The 27,985-nt window shown below is 42.5% G+C and overlaps 2 pseudogenes; both read right to left on the minus strand.

The window, feature by feature from the left end:
• LOC133550458 (neural cell adhesion molecule 1-like) overlaps nucleotides 1-27,985 on the minus strand; it is a 662,135-nt pseudogene that overhangs the window by 613,963 nt on the left and 20,187 nt on the right.
• LOC133552161 (5S ribosomal RNA) lies at nucleotides 19,080-19,196 on the minus strand (annotated as a pseudogene).

A 27,985-nucleotide genomic window follows, 5' to 3' on the forward strand; every position in this document is an offset into this window, starting at 1 on the left:
AAAATCTTTGTAGTTGTATGGAGGTGGCCAAAAACATGTTTTAAAATGAATTAAATTAGAAAAATACACGTAGTTTTCTTTCTTTTTTTTTAAAATATTTTACATTTTTCATCTTTTATTTATTGTATTTAGAATCGGGGTGAATAAGAGTCATAAAGCGTTTTCTATTCGGGCTCCAGTACTCTGGAATGCCCTCCCGGTAACAGTTTGAGATGCTACCTCAGTAGAAGCACTTAAGTCTCATCTTAAAACTCATTTGTATACTCTAGCCTTTAAATAGACCCCCTTTTTAGACCAGTTGATCTGCCGTTTCTTTTCTTTTTCTCCTCTGCCCCCCTCTCCCTTTGTGGGTTCTGTACATTTTTTTATTTATTTTTTTATTTTTTTAATCAATCTAACAAACCACTACACAGCAATACCATAATAATGCAATCCAATTCCAAAACCAAACCTGACCCAGCAACACTCAGAACTGCAATAAACAGAGCAATTGAGAGGAGACACAAACACGACACAGAACAAACCAAAAGTAGTGAAACAAAAATGAATATTATCAACAACAGTATCAATTTTAGTTATAATTTCAGCATAGCAGTGATTAAAAATCCCTCGTTGACATTATCATTAGACATTTATAAAAATAATGAAAAAGAACAATAGTGTCACAGTGGCTTACACTTGCATCGCATCTCATAAGCTTGACAACACACTGTGTCCAATATTTTCACAAAGATAAAATAAGTCATATTTTTGGTACGTTTAATAGTTAAAACAAATTTACATTATTGCAATCAGTTGATAAAACATTCTCATTTACAATCATAAAAGCTTTTTTTTTTTTTTAATCTACTACTCTGCTAGCATGTCAGCAGACTGGGGTAGATCCTGCTGAAATCCTATGTATTGAATGAATACAGAATCCTTTTGAATCGAGAATCGAATCGAAAAAAATCGATATATTATCAAATCGTGACCCCAAGAATCGATATTGAATCGAATCGTGGGACACCCAAAGATTCACAGCCCTACTGGTTTGCAAAAAATATTTTAACCCAAATAGGTGAAATTAGATAATCTCTCACGGCACACTACCGCGGCACAGTGGTTGAAAAACACTGCACTAGGCCACTGAGCAGGTAGTGTCAAACTCAAATGCAGAGTGGGACAAAATTTTAAACGGAACAAAGCCGCGGGCCAAGGTTGAACAAATTAACCTTTTAATAGGGACCCAAACAAGTTTTGCATTAAATATTGAACAAGCAAGGCTTATATAACTTTGGTGACATGCAAAATCCAGTTCCAAATAATAATAATAATAATTTAAAAAATATCAATCATGCGAGTGTGAATGTTGTCTATCTGTGTTGGCCCTGCGATGAGGTGGCGACTTGTCCAGGGTGTACCCCGCCTTCCGCCCGATTGTAGCTGAGATAGGCGCCAGCGCCCCCCGCGACCCCAAAAGAAATAAGCGGTAGAAAATGGATGGATGGATGGATCAATGGCATATCAAATACAATTTTAATTAAAATGTTATGCCTTTTTTTCTATTTACAATCTTTTGAGGTGAATATAATTTTTTTTCCACAGGCTAATAATAAATTTGAAAATAAAATAACAATAATAAATGAACCAAACGTTCAAGCCTTGAAGTAGCAAGAGAAATAGCATGAATAGAACGTTAATTATTGGTCAGTTTGCTGGAAAATTCCCGGAAGAGTTAGTGCTGAAAGGGGTTCTGGGTATTTGTTCTTTTGTGTTACGGTGCGGATGTTCACCCGAAATGTGTTTGTCATTCTTGTTTGGTGTGGGTTCACAGTGTGGTGCATATTTGTAACAGGGCTAAAGTTGTTTATACGGCCACCCTCAGTGTGACCTGTATGGCTGTTGACCAAATATGCCTTGCATTCACTTGTGTGTGTGTGTGTGTGTGTGTGTGTGTGTGTGTGTGTGTGTGTGTGTGTGTGTGTGTGTGTGTGTGTGTGTGTGTGTGTAAAAGTCACAAATATTACGTGACACGCTGTTAGTATGGAGGAAAAGCGGACGTGACGACAGGTTGTAGAGAACGCTAAAGACAGTCCCTTAAATGCACGCCCCCAATATAGTTGTCCAGGTGGAAATCGGTAGAAATTCGGGAGAATGGTTGCCCCGGGAGATTTTCGGGAGGGGCACTGAACTTCGGGAGTCGACCGGGAAAATTAGGAGGGTTGGCAAGTATGAGTATTAGCGGTGAATGCGGTGTTACAGCGGCACCGACGCTGTATAACTAATCCTAAATTGATATTGCCTCAAGGGCCAAGTTAAATTACACGGCGGGCCAGAGTTTGACACCCATGAGGTAGAGCGTGTCAAAATCTGGAGAAGAAGATGAATAATAAGGGAAATAAACAGAGGAATTTTGGTGTAAGAAAGTTAATAATAATTACAAGCATTGTTGCTAAGCTTGCTCCCATATTGATCTATCAGGTGTTATATTTTGTTCGGGTTTGAGGCCTTTCTGCAAGAGGGAGCTGGCATTGGAGGCGAACCCCCCACCCCCGGGACACGAAAGCCATTGGCAAGTAAGAGGAGCCATATCCGCAAAATGAACTAATTAAGCCGCTCCATGTCCTCCCCGGTCCGTAATGAGAAAAGAGACCAGCGTTTAAAAAAAAAAAAGTAAGGTATGGAGGGAGGAGGCGGAAGGTGCACGGGTAAACCTTGCATAAAACGGGGACGGGGGGGGGGAGCTGTTCCGTGTTTGAATGCTCAGCTAAAGCGAAAAGAACTCATTAGAGGTCCTACACAAAGCGAGATGTGCTCCCTAATGAGCACATTCTTCTGGAAGAGAGAGAGAGAGAGAGAGAGAGAGAGAGAGAGAGAGAGAGAGAGAGAGAGAGAGAGAGAGAGAGAGAGAGAGAGAGAGAGCTCTGTCCTTGGGAAGCTGGCCATGTCACTGTATCCAAACGCATGCATGTCAGGACTAACAACCCACTCTTTCTCTTTGCCGGTCTGTCCCACAAGCCCCGCCCCCTCCGTTAAACGCGTCCAGTCGTTTCGCGCCATGGAGTCGATTTGATCCGAATGCTAAACGCAGTCGTGGGCCTCGTGTGCAGATGTCCCCTTGGGGGGGGGGGGGGGGGGGGAATAAGGCCCCCGTTATGCAAAAAAAAAAAAAAAAAAGGCTTTTTCCAACGACAGCAATGCGTGTCCCCAGAAGTCGTTGGGGCGAGTAACAAAACGTGAGGAAAATGTAGATGCGTCCTCGCTCTCTCACTGCACTTTTTTTTTTTTTTTTAAAAAGGAAGGAATGCTCAGGCGCCTGGTTTTCCAAGGTGAAGGAAAATATGGAGGGTCGAATGGGACAAAATGAAGTCAATCCATCGTTAAATAGTTACCTAACTATGTCATTGATGAATCATGATTCAAATTACAAACATGTATATTAAATGTATATAATTCATGTGACAATACGTTCCATTATTTAATCATTCAAATAACTATTGATTGTAATATTTCATGATTTATTGAATTACTTCAAGATTTAATGATTTTTTAAATTTGTTTCACGTAAAAGCTCTTCTTTTAATTATTTAATAATTTTGCTTGATTATTGATTTCAGTATTTTTTTTAATTCAATAATTATGATTCAATTAATTACTTCAGGATTTAAGTATTTATTTCATTCATTTATTTCACATAAGAGTTCCTTTAATTATTTAATAATTTTATTAATCATTGATTTCAGTATTTCTTGATTTCTAAATTATTTTATGATTCAATGAATTACTTCAGGAATTAATTATTTATTTCATTAATATATTTCACGTAAAAGTTCCTTTAATTATTTAATAATTTGCTTGCTTTTTGATTTCAGTATTTCTCGATTTCTAAATTATTTTATGATTCAATTATTTCAGGATTGAAATTTGTATTTAATTCATTTATTTCACATAAAAATACCTTTAACTATTTAATAATTTGCTTGATTATTGATTTTAGGCCTCAAAACATATCTAATTATTTTATATATATATATATATATATACATATATATATATATATATATATATATATATATATATATGTGTCTATATATATATATATATATATATCCATTTTCTACCGCTTATTCCCTTTTGGGGTGGCGGGGGCCGCTGGCGCCTATCTCAGCTACAATCGGGCGGAAGGCAGGGTACACCCTGGACAAGTCGCCCCCTCATCACATGTCTATATATATATATATATATATATATATATATATATATATATATATATATATATATATATAGACACATACGGTATATATAGGTAAATAAATAGATATATGGTAACACTTTAGTTTGGGGAACATATTCAACTTTAATTAGGTGCTTATTAAAGTAACAAAGACTTAATTTTGAGTTATTTGGACACTAGGGAAACAAATAAGGGTTAGGGTTACTAATAATAATGAGCAATATTGAGGGAAGACTCTTAGTCAATGGCTTACAGGTTGTATACGAAGGCAAAGCAGAATAAGGCATTAAAAAGTACTTAACAATGACTAATTAAGAGCCAATATGAAATTATAAATGGTGAATATGTGTTCCCAATACTAAAGTGTTACTATATGTATTCATACACACATACAAGGATATATATATATATATATATATATATATATATATATATATATATATATATATATATATATATATATATATATATATATATATATACACACACATACAGTGCAGGCCAAAAGTTTGGACACACCTTCTCATTCAATGTGTTTTCTTTATTTTCATGACTATCTACATTGTAGATTGTCACTGAAGGCACCAAAGCAATAAATGAGCACAAAAGGTTAAATAACTGAAAACATGTTTTATATTCTTGTTCCTTCAAAAAAAAAGCCACCCTTTGCTCCGATTACTGCTTTGCACATTCTCGGCATTCTCTCGATGAGTTCCAAGAAGGTAGTCACCTGAAATGGTTTTCACTTAACTTGAAGCTCATCGTGAAAAGCAGTAATCAGAGCAAAGGGTGCTATTTTGAAGAAACTAGAATATAAAACATTGATCCATTTTCTACCAGGGGTGCTGGAGCCTATCTCTGCTACATTCAGTTATTTCACCTTTTTTTTGTTCAGTAAATAACTCCACGTGTTCATCCACAGTTTTGATGCATTCAGTGACAATCGACAATGTAAATAGTCATGAAAATAAAGAAACGCATTGAATAAAGAGGTGTGTCCAAACTTTTGGCCTGTACTGTATGTACATACACACAATACATTTTTGAAAATGATACATCAATTTACAATTCGCTATTTGAATGCGCCTTACAGTCCCCTAGAGTTCCCTATACGGACCCTTACAGTCCCCTATACAGACCCCTACTGTCCCCTATTCAGACCCCTACAGTCCCCTATAGAGGCCCTACAGTCCCCTATACAGACCCTTACAGTCCCCTATACAGACCCTTACAGTCCCCTATTCAGACCCCTACAGTCCCCTATACAGACCCCTACAGTCCCCTATAGAGGCCCTACAGCCCCCTATACAGACCCTTACAGTCCCCTATTCAGACCCCTACAGTCCCCTATACAGACCCCTACAGTGCCCTACAGTCCCCTATACAGAGCAGTACAATTCCCTATACAGATCCCTAGACGGACCCCTCCAGTCCCCTATACAGAACTTTACAGTCCCCTATACAGACCCCTACAGTCCTCTATAGAGGCCCTACTGCCCCCTATACAGACCCCTACAGTCCCCTATACAAAACCATACAGTCCCCTATACAGACCCTTACAGTCCCCTAAATTCCCCTATACTGACCCTTACAGTCCCCTAAACAGACCCCTACAGTCCCCTAAACAGACCCCTACAGTCCCCTATACAGACCCTTAAAGTCCTCTATACAGACCCCTACAGTCCCCTACACAGACCCCTACAGTCCCCTATACAGACCCCTACAGTCCCCTATACAGACCCCTACAGTCCCCTATAGAGGCCCTTACAGTCCCCTATACAGACCCTTACAGTCCCCTAAATTCCCCTATACAGACCCTTACAGTCCCCTAAACAGACCCCTACAGTCCCCTAAACAGACACCTAGAGTCCCCTATACAGACCTTTAAAGTCCTCTATACAGACTCCTACAGTCCCCTATACAGACCCCTACAGTCCCCTATAGAGGCCCTTACAGTCTCCTATAAAGGCCCCTACAATCCCCTATACAGACCATTACAATTCCCTATACAGACCCTTACAGTCCCCTATTCAGACCCCTACAGTCCCCTATACAGAACAGTACAATCCCATATACAGACCAGTACAATTCCCTATACAGATCCCTATACAGACCCCCCAGTCCCCTATACAGAGCCTTACAGTCCCCTATACAGACCCCTACACTCCCCTATAGAGGCCCTACTGCCCCCTATACAGACCCCTACAGTCCCCTATACATACCCCTAGAGTCCCCTATACAAAACCATACAGTCCCCTATACAGACCCTTACAGTCCCCTATACAGACCCTTACAGTCCCCTAAATTCCCCTGTACTGACCCTTACAGTCCCCTAAACAGACCCCTACAGTCCCCTAAACAGACCCCTACAGTCCCCTATACAGACCCTTAAAGTCCTCTATACAGACCCCTACAGTCCCCTACACAGACCCCTACAGTCCCCTATACAGACCCCTACAGTCCCCTATAGAGGCCCTTACAGTCCCCTATACAGACCCTTACAGTCCCCTAAATTCCCCTATACAGACCCTTACAGTCCCCTAAACAGACCCCTACAGTCCCCTAAACAGACCCCTAGAGTCCCCTATACAGACCTTTAAAGTCCTCTATACAGACTCCTACAGTCCCCTATACAGACCCCTACAGTCCCCTATAGAGGCCCTTACAGTCTCCTATAAAGGCCCCTACAATCCCCTATACAGACCATTACAATTCCCTATACAGACCCTTACAGTCCCCTATTCAGACCCCTACAGTCCCCTATACAGAACAGTACAATCCCATATACAGACCAATACAATTCCCTATACAGATCCCTATACAGACCCCTCCAGTCCCCTATACAGAGCCTTACAGTCCCCTATACAGACCCCTACACTCCCCTATAGAGGCCCTACTGCCCCCTATACAGACCCCTACAGTCCCCTATACATACCCCTAGAGTCCCCTATAGAGACCCCTACAGTCCCCTATACAAAACCATACAGTCCCCTATACAGACCCCTATACAGACCCTTACAGTCCCCTAAACAGACCCCTACAGTCCCCTAAACAGACCCCTACAGTCCCCTAAACAGACCCTTAAAGTACTCTATACAGACCCCTACAGTCCCCTATACAGACCCCTTCGGTCCCCTATACAGACCACTACAGTCCACTATAGAGGCCCTTACAGTCTCCTATACAGACCCTTACAATCCCCTATACAGACCCTTACAGTCCCCTATTCAGACCCCTACAGTCCCCTATTCAGACCCCTACAGTCCCCTATACAGAACAGTACAATACCATATACAGACCAGTACAATTCCCTATACAGACCCCTACAGTCCCCTATACAGACTCCTACAATCCCCTATACAGACCCCTTAGAGTCCCTTACAGTCCCCTATACAGACCCCCACAGTCCCCTATAGAGGCCCTACTGCCCCCGATACAGTCCCCTATGCAGACCCTTACTGTCCCCTGTAGAGACCCCTACAGTCCCCTATACAAAACCATACAGTCCCCTATACAGACCCTTACAGTCCCCTATAAAGGTCTTTACAGTTCCCTATACAGACCTCAAAACAGACCCCTACAGTCCTTTATACAGACTCTGACAGTCCACTATACAGAGCCTTACAGTCCCCTATACAGACCTTTACAGTCCCCTATACAGACCCCTTCAGTCCCCTATACAGACCTCTAGAGAGGCCTTTACAGTCCCCTATACAGACCCTTAGAGTCCCAGATAAAGACCCCTATACAGACCCCTCCAGTCCCCTATACAGACCCCTCCAGTCCCCTATACAGACCCTTACAGTCCTCTATACAGACCGCTACAGTCCCCTATAGGGGCTCTACAGCCCCCTATAGAGGCTCTACAACCCCCTATACAGACCCCTAAAGTCCCCTATACAGACTCCTACAATCCCCTATACAGACCCCTACAGTCCTCTATATAGACCTTTACAGTCCCCTATAGAGGCCCTACAGCCCCCTATACAGACCCTTACAGTCCCCTATACAGACACCTACAGTCCCCTATACAGACCCCTACAGTCCCTTATACAGACCGCTACAGTCCCCTATACAGACCCCTTAGAGTCCCTTACAGTCCCCTATAAAGACCCTTACAGTCCCCATACAGACACCGACTATTCCCTTATAGAGACCCTTATGAGGCCCCTTATAGAGATTTTTCCGTGCACCCCTGTCCGTCACGGTGAGCATGTAAAAAGTGGATGATTGAACAAAAGCGCTTCTTGGACACACAAGCGCTCTCATTAGCATGGAAGCGACGAACAAACAAAAACAGTGTGTTTAAATTCTAGAACCGAAGCTAAGTTTCGAACACCCTGACACTAAATTACAATGGTCCACTTTTAGGCGTATCAAGAACAGGACCGTGTGGAAAACCGACCAGGGCGGCAAACCTGCTAACTCCATACAAATGTCAAAGGCTGATTAAAAAGGCGTCAGGCAGCCTTCACTTGTCATCTCAGTCCCTCCATGGGGAGTCACTCGAGGAAATGGGAGTGGGCCAAAGTCACAAGAGGTTACTATGGCGCCCGGGGATCAGCTTGGCAACGGGAAGCAGAGCCAAGTGGAACAACAGCAGGCGCCATATCAGGCAAACATTGTGGAAAACCGGAGCAAGACACTGATCCACGGCTTGCTGGGTTTTATAAACAATAAACCCAAAAATGGTTAAAGTACATTACTAGAAAGCCAAACTTCTGAACGCCATTTTTTAGCTAGCAGGCTACTTCGTTATCTATCATGAACGGACTTTGATATTGTAATTATGTATGAATTTTGACGGGGCCGCTTCAGAAACATGGAAAATTCTACAAACCCTGTTTCCATATGAGTTGGGAAATTGTGTTAGACGTAAATATAAACGGAATACAAAGAAGTTGGGAAAGGTGGCAATAAATACTGATAAAGTTGAGGAATGCTCATCAAGCACTTATTTGGAACATCCCACAGGTGTGCCGGCTAATTGGGAACAGGTGGGTGCCATGATTGGGTATAAAAACATCTTCCCAAAAAATGCTCAGTCTTTCACAAGAAAGGATGGGGCGAGGTACACCCCTTTGTCCACAACTGCGTGAGCAAATAGTCAAACAGTTTAAGAACAATGTTTTATACGTCAGCGGAGACCCCGGACTGTTGAACGACTGAAACTCTACATAAAACAAGAATGGGAAAGAATTCCACTTTCAAAGCTTCAACAGTTTTAGTTTCCTCAGTTCCCAAAACGTTTGAGCGTTGTTAATAGAAAAGGTGATGCAACACAGTGGTGAACATGCCCTTTCCCAACTACTTTGGCACGTGTTGCAGCCATGAAATTCTAAGTTAATTATTATATGCAAAAAAATAATAATGTTTATGAGTTTGAACATCACATATCTCGGTTTTGTACTGCATCAAATTGAATATGGGTTGAAAATGATTTTCAAATCATTGTATTCCGTTTATATTTACATCTAAAACAATTTCCCAACTCATATGAAATCATTGGACTGGTTTACACACATTTTGGCAACTAACCAACAAACCAATCCCCAAAGGTAATTTTTAATCAAAATAATAACTATATATTAGGTTTAAAATAGCGCTTGACACTCAGAGAACTGACAACCCTTCAGATTCACATGTTGATGGTGGTAAGCTATTAACCTGACTGTCGCCAGATCCTTGTAGTACGCTGAGCTCCACACAAGGATCTGGGATCGGGGATAATGCAAACTCCAAGATAACAAAAAATAATGAACCAATCAGGATCGCCAGGCGGGATTTCATAGATGTGACGTAGCGCCGAATCAACTGTTTTATTCAAAAAACAACATCGGCACGCAGCGAGGAGTCGTGTGCTGACATTGATTAATCGTGATTAATCTGAAAATCTTACCCCGAGTAAGCTACATTTGTAGCCACACCTGGGGGAGACTGACAAGAGCCCGCCCCCCCCGACCACCACCAAACATTCACACCCATCCACATTCACACACCGGTGTGATCGAAGTGCCTCGCCCAAGGACACAACGGCCATGATAAGGATGGCGGACGCCGGAATCGAACCTGGAACCCTCCAGTCCAGCGTTTTTCAACCTTTTTTGAGCCAAGGTACATTTTTTGCGTTGAAAAAAAATCCCCAGCAGAAATCATTAACAAACGAAACTCAGTTGACAGTAAAAAGTTGCTGTTGGATATGACTTTAAAGCATGGGTGTCAAACTCTAGCCCGCGGGCCAAATTTGGCCCGCCGTGTAATTTAATTTGGCCCTTGAGGCAATATCAAATCAACAATAGAGCTGGCCCGCCGGTATTATACAGCGGCGGTGCCGCTAATACTCATACTTGCCAACCCTCACAATTTTCCCGGGAGACTACCAAATTTCAGTGCCCCTCCCGGCAATCATTCTCCTGAATTTTTCCCGATTTGCACCCGGACAACAATATTGGAGGCGTGCCTTAAAGGTACTGCTTTTAACATCCTCTACAACCTGTCATCACTTCTGCTTTTCCTCTTTACAAACAGCGTGCTTGCCCAGTCACGTAATATATGCGGCTACTACACTCACATAAGTGAATGCAATTCATACTTGATCAACAGCCATACAGGTCACACTGAGGGTGGCCCTATAAACAACTTTAACACTGTTACAAATGTGCGCCACACTGTGAACCCGCACCAAACAAGAATGACAAACACATTTCGGGAGAACATCCGCACCGTAACACAACATAAACACAACAGAACAAATACCCAGGATCCCTTGCAGCACTAACTCTTCCGGGATGCTACAATACACCCCCCCCCCCAAATGTATTAGCCTGTGGAAAAAGTTAATGTTGATATTTACCCCAGAAGGCTGCAAATAGAAAATAGGCATTACATTTTTTATTTACATTTTATATAATATACCATTGATGTTTTTAAAAAAAATGTGGGAAAGTTGACTTTTGTACTATTAAGTTATATAAGCGTTGCTTGTTCCATTGTCAGCGTTAAAGCAAATCAGTGTAGAAAACTGAGCAATAATTAACAATTTATTCATGCACTTGCTCTTGTTACTTCAAGGCTTGACTGTTTGATTCATTCATTATTGTTATTTTATTTTTAAATGTATTGTTAGCCTGTGGAAAATGTTTATTTCGATATTTACCTCAGAAGGCCACAAAGAGAAAAGAGGCATTACATTTTTATTAAAATTGTATTTGATATGCCATTGATATTTTTTTATTATTAATAGTATTATTTGAAACTCGATTTTGCATGTCACTATTAGGTAGGTGTACTGTCACCACCTGTCACATCACACCCTGACTTATGTGGACTTTTTTGCTCTTTTCCTTTGTGTAGTGTTTTACTTCTTGTCTTGCGCTCCTATTTTGGTAGCTCTTTCTCTTTTTTTGGTATTTTCCTGTAGCAGTTTCATGTCTTCCTTTGAGCAATGATTGATTGAAACTTTTATTAGTAGATTGCACAATACAGTACATATTCCACACAATTGACCACTAAATGGTAACACTCCAATAAGTTTTTCAACTTGTTTAAGTCCACGTTAATCAATTCATTTTTGAGCCATATTTCCCGCATCTACTTTGTTTTAGCAATCAAGACTATTTCAGGTGTTGTGTGGACGTTCTCGATTGTCATGTCATGTTCGGATGTACTTTGTGGACGCCGTCTTTGCTCCACAATAAGTCTTTGCTGTCATCCAGCATTCTGTTTTTGTTTACTTTGCAGCCAGTTCCGTTTTAGTTGGGTTCTGCATAGCCTTCCCTAAGCTTGAATGCATTTTCTTAGGGGCACTCACCTTTTCTTTATTTTTGGTATAGGCATTAGACACCTTTTTACCTGCACACTGCCTCCCGCTGTTTCCGACATCTACAAAGCAATTAGCTACCTACTGCCACCAACTCATATGGAAGAGTATTACACTCTGCCAAGCTCTAGACAACACTGACTTTTCGATTGATTGTTTGATTTAAACTTTTATTAGTAGATTGCACAATACAGTACATACTCCGTACAATTGACCACAAAATGGTAACACCTCAATAAGTTTTTCAACTTGTTTAAGTCGGGGTCCACGTTAATCAATTCATTTTTGAGCCAATATTCCCGCATCCACTTTGTTTTAGCAATCAAGACTATTTCAGGTGTTGTGTGGACGTTCTCGATTGTCATGTCATGTTTGGATGTACTTTGTGGACGCCGTCTTTGCTCCACAGTAAGTCTTTGCTGTCGTCCAGCATTCTGTTTTTGTTTACTTTGCAGCCAGTTCAGTTTTAGTTTGGTTCTGCATAGCCTTCCCTAAGCTTCAATGCATTTTCTTAGGGGCACTCACCTTTTCTTTATTTTTGGTATAGGCATCAGACACCTTTTTACCTGAACACTGCCTCCCGCTGTTTCCGACATCTACAAAGCAATTAGCTACCTACTGCCACCAACTCATATGGAAGAGTATTACACTCTGCAAAGCTCTAGACAACACTGACTTTTTGCTTGATTGATTGAAACTTTTATTAGTAGATTGCACAATACAGTACATATTCCACACAATTGACCACTAAATGGTAACACTCCAATAAGTTTTTCAACTTGTTTAAGTCCACGTTAATCAATTCATTTTTGAGCCATATTTCCCGCATCTACTTTGTTTTAGCAATCAAGACTATTTCAGGTGTTGTGTGGACGTTCTCGATTGTCATGTCATGTTTGGATGTACTTTGTGGACGCCGTCTTTGCTCCACAGTAAGTCTTTGCTGTCATCCAGCATTTTGTTTTTGTTTACTTTGCAGCCAGTTCAGTTTTAGTTGGGTTCTGCATAGCCTTCCCTAAGCTTCAATGCATTTTCTTAGGGGCACTCACCTTTTCTTTATTTTTTGGTATAGGCATCAGACACCTTTTTACCTGAACCCTGCCTCCCGCTGTTTCCGACATCTACAAAGCAATTAGCTACCTACTGCCACCAAATCATATGGAAGAGTATTACACTCTGCCAAGCTCTAGACAACACTGACTTTTTGATTGATTGATTGAAACTTTTATTGGTAGATTGCACAATACAGTACATACTCCGTACAATTGACCACTAAATGGTAACACCCCAATAAGTTTAACTTGTTTAAGTCGGGGTCCACGTTAATCGATTCATTTTTTAGCCATATTTCCCGCATCTACTTTGTTTGAGCAATCAAGACTATTTCAGGTGTTGTGTGGACGTTCTCGATTGTCATGTCATGTTTGGATGTACTTTGTGGACGCCGTCTTTGCGCCACAGTAAGTCTTTGCTGTCGTCCAGCATTCTGTTTTTGTTTACTTTGCAGCCAGTTCAGTTTTAGTTGGGTTCTGCATAGCCTTCCCTAATCTTCAATGCATTTTCTTAGGGGCTCTCACCTTTTCTTTATTTTTTTGGTATAGGCATTAGACACCTTTTTACCTGAACACTGCCTCCCGCTGTTTCCGACATCTACAAAGCAATTAGCTACCTACTGCCGCCAACTCATATGGAAGAGTATTACACTCTGCCAAGCTCTAGACAACACTGACTTTTTGATTGATTGATTGAAACTTTTATTAGTAGATTGCACAATACGGTACATACTCCGTACAATTGACCACAAAATGGTAACACCCCAATAAGTTTAACTTGTTTAAGTCGGGGTCCACGTTAATCAATTCATTTTTGAGCCATTATTCCCGCATCCACTTTGTTTTAGCAATCAAGACTATTTCAGGTGTTGTGTGGACGTTCTCGATTGTCATGTCATGTTTGGATGTACTTTGTGGACGCCGTCTTTGCTCCACAGTAAGTTTTTGCTGTCGTCCAGCATTCTGTTTTTGTTTACTTTGCAGCCAGTTCCGTTTTAGTTGGGTTCTGCATAGCTTTCCCTAAGCTTGAATGCATTTTCTTAGTGGCACTCACCTTTTCTTTATTTTTGGTATAGGCATCATACACCTTTTTACCTGCACACTGCCTCCCGCTGTTTCCGACATCTACAAAGCAATTAGCTACCTACTGCCACCAAGCTCTAGACAACACTGACTTTTGGATTGATTGATTGAAACTTTTATTAGTAGATTGCACAATACAGTACATATTCCGTACAATTGACCACTAAACGGTAACACCCCAATAAGTTTTTCAACTTTTTTAAGTCGGGGTCCATGTTAATCAATTCATGGTAGACACTCAACAACACATCATTTGCATACCGTAATTACTGGTTTGCAAAAAATATTTGAACCCAAATAGGTGAAATTAGATACATCTCCCACGGCACACTATTGTGCCGCGGCACAGTGGTTGAACAACACTGCTCCAGTCGCCACCCGAGCCGCGCCGTCCCACAAATGATACAAATAAAAGCACTACCGTTCCATCATCAAGCACGTTCTCGCGATGAGCTCATAAACGCGCATCTCGTCTTTCCGCGTTGCGCCGCATACGCCGTCATTACGTTTCTCCAAAACAAGCCGTCGCTCCAGATTGATGGCGACCAATTTGGCCGAGCTACACACACACACTAGCAACCCTATTAAACTTTCAGCAAGGCAACAGCTGCTCATGCATTTACATCGGCGCAAAAACACAGCTCATCTCTTTTTTTTTTTTTTTTGTCCTCCAGCCTTGTTTTCGTCCTCACCGACGCCACAAATGGAAGAAACCGTAAGAAAGAAAGAAGCCCAAGGTCTTTTTTTTTTTGGTTCATTTCTGTCGTGTCAAGCCCCCAAAGAGTCCCCCCTCTCCCTCGTCATTCTATTTAAAAATGCATTAATATAATCATATTAATAATGGAACATACTTCTGCACGCCATTGCCTACAATTGGATCACATTCACACCCTGGTGAGAACAAAAAGTCAACGTTTAGGTCAATTAATTACATTAAATGCATAAATAAAAAGGTAATAACGTCAACGAGAAAAGGGCTAGATAGAAAATAAAGCAAGATGGACACATTATATTGTACCCTTTGTATAGCTAAAACTATCAGGCTACAATAACGCCAGCTATGAGGAAAAAGGTCATACATTTATTCAGATTAAATGTACAATACGGCCCCATTTGTCACAGTTTACCTGACACGTGAAACGTGACAATTTCTGTCAAGGCGTGGACTATGGTGCGGTTTGTTTTCCTGATTGTGATTGGAACGGACATGGCCTGAAGGTAAGGACATCTTTTAAATAAACCGGCTTATTAGTGATTCCCAAAGCCCAAAAAAAAGTCTGGGTGCTATAGAGCGTTTTCCATTCGGGCTCCAGTACTCTGGAATGCCCTCCCGGTAACAGTTCCAGATGCCACCTCAGTAGAAGCATTTAAGTCTCACCTTAAAACTCATTTGTATACTCTAGCCTTTAAATAGACTCCCTTTTTAGACCAGTTGATCTGCCGTTTCTTTTCTTTTTCTCCTATGTCCCACTCTCCCTTGTGGAGGGGGTCCGGTCCGATCCGGTGGCCATGTACTGCTTGCCTGTGTATCGGCTGGGGACATCTCTGTGTTGCTGATCCGCCTCCGCTTGGGATGGTTTCCTGCTGGCTCCGCCGTGAGCTGGACTCTCGCTGCTGTGTTGGATCCGCTTTGGACTGGACTCTCACGACTGTGTTGGATCCGCTTTGGACTGTACTCTCGCGACTGTGTTGGATCCAATATGGATTGAACTTTCACAGTATCATGTTAGACCCGCTCGACATCCATTGCTTTCGTCCTCTCCAAGGTTCTCATAGTCATCATTGTCACCGACGTCCCACTGGGTGTGAGTTTTCCTTGCCCTTATGTGGGCCTACCGAGGATGTCGTAGTGGTTTGTGCAGCCCTTTGAGACACTAGTGATTTAGGGCTATATAAGTAAACATTAATTGATTGATTGATTGAAAGGAGATATCTTATTTAGCAGGTATATTCAATATTCTTGGCCACAGTAACGTTACACACACTTTGAACAGTCACACTGTGACGGAGCCCGCGTGCCACAGTTTAAAAAAACCCTGGACGCCCTTGGACCCCCTAGCCCGCCGCGTACTGCGCCCGTTCCATTAGCGACACTTATTCTGTACTAAAAGCTCATTATTTAAAAGGAAAAGTTGCGTTATCACTGCAGAAGGGCAACATAATTGGACTTGACAACGTCTGTCCTGTGAGAAATGTGTGACGCGTCCAATTTTGTGGGCAGGCATAATTTCCAAATGATTCAATAGAGCAAAATAATTACAGCGTGCGGGAGCGAACGAACGCGGGCTCATTAAAGCAGCACCACGACGCACTTTGCGGATAAAGAGACAGCTGCCCGTCAGGGGACGACCGCTTGTTGGTCACAATGCACGCTGGAAAATATATATCTAAATATGGTTCGGATGAGGGAGGGTTTGAACCCGCTAACGTTATTCATGTGTTTCCTCCGCAGCGAAGCAGTAAAAGACATTGTCTGATCTTGTTCCCGCTCTCGGATTCACTCCAGAAAAGGGATCTCTGGTGAAAGAGAGAAGCATAAATCCAGAGGTTGACGACACTCTGCATTGTCTGCCTCTCATCCCTCGACAACGCCGCTGCCCCTCCTCCTCCGGCTTGGACACCAACCCCCTCCTCGGCACTTTTCCTGCTCACGGGGGACCCCCACTCCTGGAGCTTTTCTTCCCCGGGCGGGAGCGCTCCAATGAAAGGCTAATATATGACAGCGCCTCCCCTGACCCCTTCCAACACGGCAGCTGGACCGTCACCAGAAGGGGACTCTTTGGCGTGGGACGATGACTCAATGCTACAATTTGTATCCGTCACAGTGTCATGCCCGTAATTCAGTTTTAAGTTTGATAATGTTTGTTTTGTTTTTGGACTCTTGTTTCCCGTTTTACACTTCCTGGTTTGGTTAGTTTCCACCTGGTCTCCAAGTCACGCCCAGGCCTCAGTCCTACACCTGTTTCTAATCATCATAGCTGCTATTTGTACCATTTTGTTTCTGTCCTCGTCCTGGGAGCTTTGCTATTTGCTCTCTGCCTTCATGCCTGCTATTGCATTGCCTACATATGCTACTCATTCTCCAGGTCCACGATCACCTACCTTGCTATCCTTGCCTCCTGTTTTTTTTTGTCACAGTAAGTGTTTTGTTTTAGTTGTTTATAGTCATGCCATCTTGATGTTTATGTCCATAGTTCATTCATGCCATCGTGCAAGTGTTTTTGTTTCCTGTTTGTATTTTGTAGTCTAGTAATATACCTCCTTGTGAGCGCCGTTTGTTTTGATTATTTTTGTATTTAGTGTGTTAATAAATTATCATCATGTACCTGAATTCATGCCTGGCTCGTCCTGTAATCCCTCTGCGTCGAAGGAGCAAAACCAATCCATGTCATAGTCCTGACACACAGTAACATTCGGGTTTTCCAGAGCATCGGTATCATCCCGAATAACATTTTTTGGAAAATACGCTTGTAAAACGTCAGCTATTGCAAACTAGAGCTAGGCTGCTAGTTGGTTAGCTTCTATAAATCCATCCTTCCATCCATTAATTTCCTACCGCTTATCCCTTTCGGGGTGGCGGGGGGTGCTGGAGTCTATCTCAGCTGCATTTGGGCGGAAGTCGCCAACTCATCGCAGAGCTTTCACACAGTACAGGCCAAAAGTCTGGACACACTGATGGTCCCAACCCCATTGATAAAGGAAGAAATTCCACTAAGCAAACCCCGATAAGGCACACCTGGGAAGGGAAAACCATTTCCGGGTGACTACCTCTCGAAGCTCATCGAGAGAATGCCAGGAGTGTGCAAAGCAGTAATCGGAGCAAAGGCTGGCTATTTTGAAGGAACTAGAATATAAAACATTGATACATTTTATACCCGGGGTGCTGGAGCCTGTCTCAGCTGCATTCGGCCGTAAGGCGGTGTACACCCTGGACAAGTCGCCACCTCATCCTAGGGCCAACACAGATAGACAGACAACATTCACACTCACATTCACACACTAGGGCCAATTTAGTGTTGCCAATCAGGTGCATGTCTTTGGAAGTGGGAGGAAGCCGGAGTACCCGGGGGGAACCCACGCAGTCACGGGGAGAACATGCAAACTCCACACAGAAAAATCCAGAGCCTGGGATTGAACCCAGGACTACTCAGGACCTTCGTATTGTGAGGCAGGCACACTAACCCCTGGTCCACCGTGCTGCCCACAGCTTCCATACAGTACAGGGCAAATGTTTGGAAACACCTTCTCAGCCGCAAGACAACTGATGGTCCCAACTCGGGACCTTCGTATTGTGAGGCAGGCACACTAACCCCTGTTTCACCGTGCAGCCCACAGCTTCCATACAGTACAGGGCAAATGTTTGGAAACACCTTCTCAGTCGCAAGACAACTGATGGTCCCAACCCCATTGATAAAGCAAAAAATTCCACTAATCAACCCCGATAAGGCACACCTGTGAAGGGAAAACCATTTCCGGGTGACTACCTCTCGAAGCTCATCGAGAGAATGCCAAGAGTGTGCAAAGCAGTAATCGGAGCAAAGGCCGGCTATTTTGAAGAAACTAGAATATAAAACATTCATACATTTTCTACCCGGGATGCTGGAGCCTGTCTCAGCTGCATTCGGCCGGAAGGTGGGGTGGGGTATACCCTGGACAAGTCGCCACCTCATCGCAGGGCCAACACAGATAGACAGACAACATTCACACTCACATTCACACACTAGGGCCAATTTAGGGTTGCCAATCAACCTATCCCCAGGTGCATGTCTTTGGAAGTGGGAGGAAGCCGGAGTACCCGGAGGGAACCCACGCAGTCACGGGGAGAACATGCAAACTCCACACAGAACCCAGGACTACTCAGGACCTTTGTATTGTGAGGCACATGCACTAAACCCTCTTCCACCATGCTGCCCTATTACCTGGTATTCCCAGGCAGTCTCCCATCCAAGTACTAACCAGGCCCGACCCTGGTCAGCTTCCAAGATCGGACGAGATCGGACGTGTTCAGGGTAGTATGGACGTAAGCCAATATAAATATTTAAATAGCCAATACAAAACTTGTTTTCAGTTATTTCGCCATTTTCTGTTAAGTACATAACTCCACGTGTTCGTTCATAGTTTTGATGCCTTCAGTGACAATCCACAATGTAAATAGTCATGAAAATGAAGAAAACGCCTTGAATGAGAAGGTGTGTCCAAACTTTTGGCCTGTACTCTATATCTCGTCACGTATCGTTATGAAAAGGTAGAAGAAAATGGTAGCTAGTAATCAAAGCTATGATCGAAAAACTACAAAACTCTTAAGACTGTAACAGGAATGTAACCATTATGGAAAACTCCTAAGAGTTAGCATTATACCCGCATTTTGATAAGCTCACACTGAGACTGCTCTTTTACTGGAGATACGAGCTAGCCTACTAATCGCTAGCAAGCTTCGATGCTATCATGAATACAAGACATGATTGTCTTTTCTTATTACAAACATCAGACCACAATCCCTTCCTAAAGGCCTACAGAAACCCACTACTACCGGCCACGCAGTCTGATAGTTTATATATCAATGATGAAATATTAACATTGCAACACATGCCAATACGGCCTTTTTAGTTTACTAAATTGCAATTTTAAATTTCCCGCGAAGTGTCGTGTTGAAAACGTTGCAGTATGATGACTCAAATCATTACCCGTGCGTTTGACGTCTCGGGTTGTAGCGGACATTATTTTCCAGCCCGATCCAAGCTATAAGTAGTCTGCTTTAAACGCATAATTACACAGTATTCTAGACATCTGTGTTGCTGGATCTTTTGCAATTTGTTCAATTAATAATGGAGAAGACAAAGAAGAGAGATGGAGTTGGGAAGCTTATAGCCACACAAACACAGTCGGTGTTTCCTTGTTTAAAACTCCCGAATGTGAAGCTTTACTATGGATCTGAGCGGTCAAGCGAACATGGATCCCGACCAAATGTCAACCGGCAGTTTTCGGTGAGAAAATTGTGGTAATAAGCCAGCTCTTACCGGAGACACCAGCAGAGCTTCGTCCTTTGACTTCCCTCAGAGGCGTCAACACACCCGTGGCCACACCCTTACAACTTTAGGTACTGTATAATCCCACCAAATAGATAAGGGATTTTCCAGAATTATCCAAGGAAATGTGTCTAATAACATCTGAATCGCTCCCACTGCAATTGCCTTTTTTTTTTTTTCTAGACCTTCACTCTAAATTTCCTCATCCATAAATTTTTCATCCTCGCTCAAATCAATGTGGAAATTGTCGCTTTCTCGGTCCGAATAGCTCTAGCTGCTGCTGGTTATGATTGTAAACAATGTGAGGATGTGAGGAGGCGTACAACCAGTAGCACATCGTCTGCTACTTCCGGTAAAGGCAAGGCTTTTTTATCAGCAACCAAAAGTTGCAAACTCTATCGTCGATGTTCTCTACTAAATCCTTTCAGCAAAAATATGGCATAATCCTGAAATGATCAAGTATGACACATAGAATGGACCTGCTATCCCCGTTTAAATAAGATAATCTCATTTCAGTAGGCCTTTAAATTTGGTTATAAGAGTTCAGTATGTGTACAAGTACTTTTGAGCGCATTACCGATTTTGTTCGGTTGGTAGAGTGGCCGTGCCAGCGACTTGAGGGTTGCAGGTTTGATTCCCGCTTCCGCCATCCTAGTCACTGCCGTTGTGTCCTTGGGCAAGACACTTTACCCACCTGCTCCCAGTGCCACCCACACTGGTTTGAATGTAACTTAGATATTGGGTTTCACTATGTAAAGCGCTTTGAGTCACTAGCGAAAAAGCGCTATATAAATATAATTCACTTCACTTCACTAATCAATACTACAATAATGATAATCATGATCATTTTGGTCACAATAACCAGGATGTGAAATTTGCATCTCGTTACATCTCCGGACTGGAGTTAGAATATCCGAATATTGAGATGGTGCTGACAATATCCAAGACTGGACGAAAGGTTTACTTGGTATCGGAAACGATCTAAAACAACGCAAAACTTTGACAGTATTTGTAACGCTCCAGATAGGACAAAACCTTTATTGATATTTTTTGATTGTAGAAAAAGTTCTGATGTTTGGTGCTAAAAATATCGAACACTGGCCAAAAAATTTTGCAGACTGACGCATTACAAAAAAAAAGGATTTGACAAAGAACATATTTGACCTGTTGTTGGACAAAGATTTTTGACAGTACTGTAAATATCCGATTACACTACGAAAATGTGTGATAGAGCTGAAATTATCCAAAACTTAGGTAATGCTGACAAAATATAAGTCCGACAAATACTGAACATATACTTGACAAATTAATGGAAAACGACTGAACATATTCAAGACTATAGTGAAGTGAAGTGAATTATATTTATATAGCGCTTTTCTCTAGTGACTCAAAGTGCTTTACATAGTGAAACCCAATATCTAAGTTACATTTAAACCAGTGTGGGTGGCACCGGGAGCAGGTGGGTAAAGTGTCTTGCCCAAGGACACAACGACAGTGACTAGGATGGCAGAAGCGGGAATTGAACCTGCAACCCTCAAGTTGCTGACACGGCCGCTCTACCAACCGAGCTATGCCGATAGTATTTACAGCACTATCGATTATCACGGATGTTATGTTCAAGGTAAGTGGATTTTTCTACAAAATTGGGACTATATGTGTTATATGCATTTCAACTTTGACAAACACTTATAACCAAGTTTTAAAACATTTCATACACTTTAAAACCTACCTAAACTAAACATGAAAACCTAAACACATCCTGAAATTTGAATGTACGCGATGGTACTTTAAAATCCACGATGCACTGAGATCGTGTAATAGGTGAATCTCAAAGTAGCCAGGGAACCGTGTTGTGCTGAAATATTTGGAAAAAATTGACAAAACCTTCAAGTTATATCGATATTCGAAACCAGACAGGTTTTTAAGGCAGTACTAAAAATATCCCAGACTGGGAAGAACTTTCAGACAGTACAAATGAATCTGTAGCCTTTGCACGATGCGAGAAAGTCAAGGTTTGCGGCTCATGACCCTGTGAGTCTCTCCGGCCTTTGGCTGGCGTGTACGGTACACTACGCGGCCCAAAAAGACCGCCGGGCCACAGAGGACGCTGGCTGGCCTCAAGAATGTGCTTATGTTGCCAATTGGGAGCATAAACAAGTTCTCGCAAGGCTGCATGTCTCGCAAGCCTCTTCTAATCTCCCGGAGGAGACGCAGGGGGTCGGGGAGGTGGTGGTTGGACGGAAACACAAAGGCATCGAACACTGAGGGGAATTATCGCAGACACAGCCCCCCTACCGGGATGAGCTAACACCTCCATTGCTTGGCGTTACATCATGACGATGAGTCATAGCACGAGCGGGGTCAGGAGACAGTTAAGTGCACGCGTTGTAAAAAAAAGGTAGACGCTGCATTGGACTGCAGGAAAAACCAAGCATGGACTCGGTACATAAATCATTAACCAACACTTGGTCAGTCCGTTTTAAAGGCAACAAAGCCCAACAAAAAAACCCAGGAACAGTCCAAGAAACAGGTTTAGGTTAAGAGTAGGGTGTAACGGTAGGTGTATTTGTATTGAGCCGTTTCGGTACCGAACGAGTTTCTAAGCTAAAGTCTTAACAAGCTGCTTTGCTTCTTCTGCCTCTGTCTCAGCACCCAGCATTGCCCCACCCACACAACCATCTGAATGGTTACATACAGTATATAGCGGTAACAGCCAATCAGCGGTGCGTATTCAGAGCGCATGTAGTAAATGCTTCAGCGTCGAGCAAATAGGTGTTTAGCAGGTGAGCATAAGGCAGCGTACTCTCCCCAAATGATAATAAACACCTCCCAGTCAACTACTAGTAACAGCACCATGAGCTCGGTGACCTTCGAGAAACTTAAACTGCAACTCGGCTCGCTCGCAGTTCTGGCTTGAGGTGAAGGCTAATTAGCTTTTGGCGTAACGTTAGCTCATAGTGCGGTGTGTGTGTGTTTTCAGCAAAGCTTTGAATGGCAGGGTCCCTGCTATCACACGTCGATAAAAATATAACATTCACATAATAAAAATCGACTACAGGCTTCCCAAATGCTGTGATAAATTAAGCATGATGAGTTGACTTGAAACTGTTTAATGTTGCACTTTTTATATGTAGAAGAAAAGTTTTGTCATTTTATTTAATCCGAGCAACAATTTGATGAAGTTTAATGTTGATTAACATAGCCAGAATTATTATAGTGTTCCCAATGTTAAAAGGATAAAGCCATTAATACATAAATAAGCAATAAATTAATATTTTGTTGTTTTCTTACTGTACCGAAAACTAACCGAACCGTGACCTCTGAACCGAGGTACGTAGCGAACCGAAATTTTTGTGTACCGTTACACCCCTAGTTAAGAGTATAAGTTGTAAAAAGATAGAAGCTGGATTTGACTGCAGGAAAAACCAAGCATGGACTCGGTACATAAATCATTAACCAACACACGGTCACTTTGTTTTTAATGGCAGCATTGTCCAACAAAGAACCCCAAGAACAGTCCAAGAAACAGGTTTAGATTAAGAGTAAGACTGGAAAACAACAATGAGAAGTCAATAAGATTTTGCTTGAAAAACATTCCTTCTCTTCCAAGCGTGGCTGTTTCTGGGAAAAACCAAAACATGTGGGACTTTCGGGGGGTAAACTCAAGGTTAATCTTCAGATCCCAAAGACATTCTACGGATGCGCCAGCCATCTCTTTACGTGATTTTTATGACTTTGGAGAGGATCTGATTTGTTGGCAAGGCGCCTTGGCGGGCCAATTTGGCGCACACAAAGCCAATCTCTTCAGCCCCGTATCCGTTTGAAGCAAGCAAAACAAAACAAAGGCATTAATTGGGGATTACTCGAGAAGATAATCTAAGGCTTGAAACGGCGCTAGACACCATCTTGGGATGAGATCACACAACCGCCACCGGATCCAGCCATTGAAACAAACAAGTCGATGACAAACATAATAATCCCAGAAACCACTCATAGTTCCATTCATTGACTAATAACAGTCGTAATTACACATCGATGGCTCTCTTCAAGTGCTTTCTAGCAATTCCACGTCCTGCGTCTTCTATATAAATCACTGCAGCAAACACAAACAAGGTTGGATTCTAAAGTCAAGGCAGCCCTCTTAATGATATAAGGCCGTGTCTAAGTACTACTACTATGGTAACTACTACAAACAGAGGTCCGACAAGCCGTTAAATGCACATAACGCGCACTGCGGTTTGGTTTCGCTCCATTTGCGACCGGCTTGGCAGTTGTCGAGGTTGAACGACGTAGCGTAAAGTACAAATTAGAAGTTACTCTGACTTTTAATGGCATAAACCACAGATACAGGTGGAAAGAGTTTTTGGGTGTGCCTACATGTATTTGCCTGTAATGTATGACGTGTTTAAAGGGGAACATTATCACAATTTGAAAAGGGTTAAAAACAATAAAAATCAATTCCCAGTGGCTTGTTGTATTTTTTGAATTTTTTTTATTTATTTTACCTAAAAAAAAGCTTTAAAGTGCCTTATTTTCGCTCTCTCGAAGCCACTGTTCATTTCCCTGTGACGTCATACCGTGCTGCCAATGTAAACAAACAATGGCGAATAGCACAGCAAAATATAGCGACATTAGCTCGGATTCAGACTCGGATTTCAGCGGCTTAAGCGATCCAACAGATTACGCATGTATTGAAACGGATGGTTGGAGTATGAAAGTATTGAAGAAGAAACTGAAGCTATTGAGCGAATAGCTATTGACGCTATTCATAGCCATAGCATGGCCGAATAGCTGCCTTAGCATCGCCGGTAAAATGTGCGGACCAAACGATCAGGACTTTCGCATCTTGTGACACTGGAGAGACTTAAATCCGTCGATTGGTAAGTGTTTTTTTTTTCATTAAATGTGGGTGGAAGGAAACGTAATATAGTAGAAGCATTTAAGTCTCACCTTAAAACTCATTTGTATACTCTAGCCTTTAAATAGACCTCCTTTTTAGACCAGTTGATCTGCCGCTTCTTTTCTTTTTCTCCTATGTCCCCCCCCTCCCTTGTGGAGGTGGTCCGGTCCGATGACCATGGATGAAGTACTGGCTGTACAGAGTCGAGACCCAGGATGCACCGCTCGCCTGTGTATCGGTTGGGGACATCTCTACGCTGCTGATCCGCCTCCACTTGGGATGGTTTCCTGTGGGCGGGACTCTCGCTGCTGTCTTGGATCCGCTTTGAACTGAACTCTCGCGGCTGTGTTGGAGCCACTATGGATTGAACTTTCACAGTATCATGTTAGGCCCGCTCGACATCCATTGCTTTCGGTCCCTTCGAGGGGGGGGGGTTGCCCACATTTGAGGTCCTCTCCAAGGTCTCTCATAGTCAGCATTGTCACTGGCGTCCCACTGGGTGTGAATTCTCCCTGCCCACTGGGTGTGAGTTTTCCTTGCCCTTATGTGGGTTCTTCCGAGGATGTCGTAGTCGTAATGGTTTGTACAGTCCTTTGAGACATTTGTGATTTAGGGCTATATAAATAAACATTGATTGATTGATTGATTGAAATGTACATACAGCTATAGCCTAAATAGCACGTTAGCATCGATTAGCTGCCAGTCACGCCGCGACCAAAAATGTCTGATTAGCACATAAGTCAACAACATCAACAAAAATCACCTTTGTGATTTCGTTGACTTCACCGTTGCAAATGCATCTGCAGGTTATCCATACGTCTCTGTGCCATGTCTGTCTTAGCATCGCCGCTAAAATGTGCAGACACTCCGGCACATTCGAGGGGGTCTGGCGGCAGATTTCTCGCCACTTTCGCATCTTCGTGCCAGTGGTGCAACTTGAATCCCTCCCTGTTAGTGTTGTTACACCCTCCGACAACACACCGACGAGGCATGATGTCTCCAAGGTTCCAAAAAATAGTCAAAAAAACGAGAACTATCAGAGCTGATACCCGGTGTTTGTAATGTGTTTGAGAAAATGAAAATGGCGACTTTCTGTCCTAGGAAACGTCACGTACTGACATCGCTTCAAGAGGGCTTAACAGAAAGGCGTTTAATTCGCCAAAATTCACCCATTTTGAGTTCGGAAATCGGTTAAAAAAATATATGGTCTTTTTTCTGCAACATCAAGGTATATATTGATGCTTACATAGGGCTGGTGATAATGTTCTCCTTTAAAGGCCCACTGAAACCCACTACTACCCACCACGCAGTCTGATAGTTTATATATCAATGATGAAATATTAACATTGCAACACATGCCAATACGGCCTTTTTAGTTCACTAAATTGCAATTTTAAATTTCCCGCGAGTTTCTTGTTGAAAACGTCACAGAATGATGTCACGGACTGTCAGGAAATATTAGTGCTGCACCACTAGTGGCTAAAAGTCGTCTGCTTTTTTTTTTTTTTTTTTTTTTTTTTAGTGAAGTGAATTGTTTATATAGCGCTTTTCTCTGGTGACTCAAACCGGTTTACATAGTGAAACCCAATACCTAACTTACATGTAAACCAGTGTGGGAGGCACTGGGAGCAGGTGGGTAAAGTGCATTGCTCTATGACACAACGGCAGTGACTAGGATGGCGGAAGCGAGGATCAAACCTGGAACCGTCAAGTTGCTGGTATGGCCGCTCTATTATTAAAAAAAAAAAAAAAAAAACGTATTTTGATATCGATACATTATTTCCTTGAATTGCCGCAGGGCATATACAGTAGTATGCGCCTGCCTCGTACCACCGCCTGGTCAAACTCGTGACACTTCCCCTGTCATCACCCTCAAAATGGAGGAGGCCGACCCCAATACCGGTAATTTGAAATGGCATAAAGGGAAGAAGACAAAGAGCCATTCAGTAGGACCCAAGCTCCAAGCTTACATCACACTCAAATTTTTACTGCATACCTTTGGTAAGTGCCGAAGTGAGAAGAGGTTTTAAAATAATTAACGCATGCTTACTTTTACCGCATGCCTTTGGTAAGCGCAGGAGTGAGAAGAGGTTTTAAGTTAATTAGCGCCCCGGCGGCAATTCAAGGAAATACGGTAGATCTGATGTTGGTCTATAGATGTAAAAGTTGCAAAAATAAACAATATATGACTTTGGGTCCTGGAAAGGTTAAAAAAATATAAATATTGTGTGGCTTTAGAAAATGGACAAATAATCAAAATGGCCCCCAGGGGAGAAAGTTAGGACACCCCCCGCACTACATGTACTCTAGCTGGATGGCTTCTTCTTTATTTTGTTTGCGCTGCTACGTCAGGCGCCATGCTGGAGTTGTGGGCGGACTTCCTTGATTAAGTGAGCACAAAGCACGCGGGGGGGGGGGGCGGGGGGGTCTGCTTTAATCGCATAATTACACAGTAATTTGGACATCTGTGTTGCTGAATCTTTTGCAATTCGTTCATTTAATAATGGAGACTATAGAGAACAATGCTGCTGGTGGAAAGCGGTGCATTGCGGCTGTCTTTAGCACCGAGACACAGCCGGTGTTTCTTTGTTTGTTGTGAAGCAGAGCGGTCAAGCGAACAGGTTTTCTCTACGTCAACCAGCATGTTTTTGGATGGGAAAATTGTGATATATATATATATATCTTACCGGAGACATCATTGGATTATTTGTCGTCCTGCAGCAGCTGTCAAAAAAGGCAGCTGTGAGCTTGGCCCCTCGGCTTCTCTCTGAGACACTACGTGTTCACCGCAGCCATCCGACCTCAAGGTATGTCTTTACAATCTCACTAAAACACTATTAAAACAATAAGCAGATAAGGGTTCTTCCAGAAGTATCCTAGTAAATGTGT

The sequence above is a fragment of the Nerophis ophidion genome, linkage group LG04, assembly GCF_033978795.1.
Source record: "Nerophis ophidion isolate RoL-2023_Sa linkage group LG04, RoL_Noph_v1.0, whole genome shotgun sequence".
Taxonomy (NCBI): Eukaryota; Metazoa; Chordata; class Actinopteri; order Syngnathiformes; family Syngnathidae; genus Nerophis; species Nerophis ophidion.